Source organism: Benincasa hispida, chromosome 8, assembly GCF_009727055.1.
Source record: "Benincasa hispida cultivar B227 chromosome 8, ASM972705v1, whole genome shotgun sequence".
NCBI lineage: Eukaryota > Viridiplantae > Streptophyta > Magnoliopsida > Cucurbitales > Cucurbitaceae > Benincasa > Benincasa hispida.
In genome coordinates this window covers 3,184,576-3,185,978 of record NC_052356.1, presented here as the reverse complement: position 1 = coordinate 3,185,978, position 1,403 = coordinate 3,184,576, and positions in this window count along the sequence as shown.

The following is a 1,403-nucleotide window of genomic DNA, read 5'->3' as shown; positions in this document are numbered from 1 at the left end:
AGGGTTAAAAACCCATTTTTAGTCGAACTTTTAAAATGAATTTTTTAATCCAAAAAACTTTATAAGAAAAGGTAACACAATTTTAAATGTATATTTTTTTTTTATTAAAAAAGTAAAATTTTATAATAATGTAGGAAAATTAATTTTAGAAGTTGAGAGACAAATTATATTTATACAATTTTTTATATTATGAGAAAGAACCAGTAAATTTAAGGAAAATAGAATGATTTATTCTGTAATCTAAGTACATACGATTTATAGTTGGCCTTAAAATTTGAAAAGTTTACTTTAAGTTTGTAAAGATTGAATGAGGACTCTATTGTAGGGGTGTTCATGGATTGAATTAGGTCGGGTTGAAAGACTTTTTTAGACCAAACCCAATTGACCGTAAATTTCTCCAATCCAAATAACCTTTATTAAAAAATGAACCCAACCATAAAATATTTGGGTTGGGTTGATTCGGGTTAATCGAATCATTTATTTAAAATTTTGTTCTAAAAAGAATTAAAATGTAAATATGTAAAAATCTAATTTAATTATTTTCATATATTTAATTAAGATTAAAACTCAGTTTCAATTTATATAGTGAGAAACTATTTTAAAAGTTGTTGAATAATTCTTCAAAAAATATTGAAATTAAATAAAACTAAAATCAATATAAGTATAAATAATTGTGTCATAAGTAATAAAAAATATATTTTAAAGTTAATAATATATTCGGGTTGGTTCAGATTGGTTTGGGTTATATTAGGTGAACCCATGAATCAATCAAATCCATAAAATTTTCATTTATTTGAACCCAATCCAATTCAAATGAGTTGATAAACCAACCCAAACCGCACGAATTGGGTTTGATTTTTTCGGTCATCGAATTTTTCGTATTGATAGAGTCAAATAATCATAATACTCGAAATAGTCAATTGTGACGGTTAGATAATTATAACTATAACACTAATAATGAAAATGATATTCATGATAAATAATTAGTGTGTGTGTTTTGTTATGGAATAAAGTAGCTAAGATATGATTTGATAACTATTTAAGCTTTTTAAATTTCCTTTTACAATCAAAATCACTTAGCCTAACAAATATATATATATATATTTAAACCTAATCTTTTGAAGGCCCCATTTAGGTTGAATTTGAACAACTTTTTTAATGGAAGTGAACCAAAATAATATCAAACTTTGAAATGATGGGATTTGGTAGAAAAAGAAAAGAGTATCCTAAGCATTATATTGAAATTGGTTGAATGACAAAGAGGAGAAACTTGATTTTCCTTTTTAAATAATAAAAGAGGTCTTTGAGTATGACACTACAAACCGCCAAAAAGTCTATATAGATTGTTTGTTAAGCTACAAAATTTGAATCTTCTATGCTATCTTTAAATGCACATTATATAT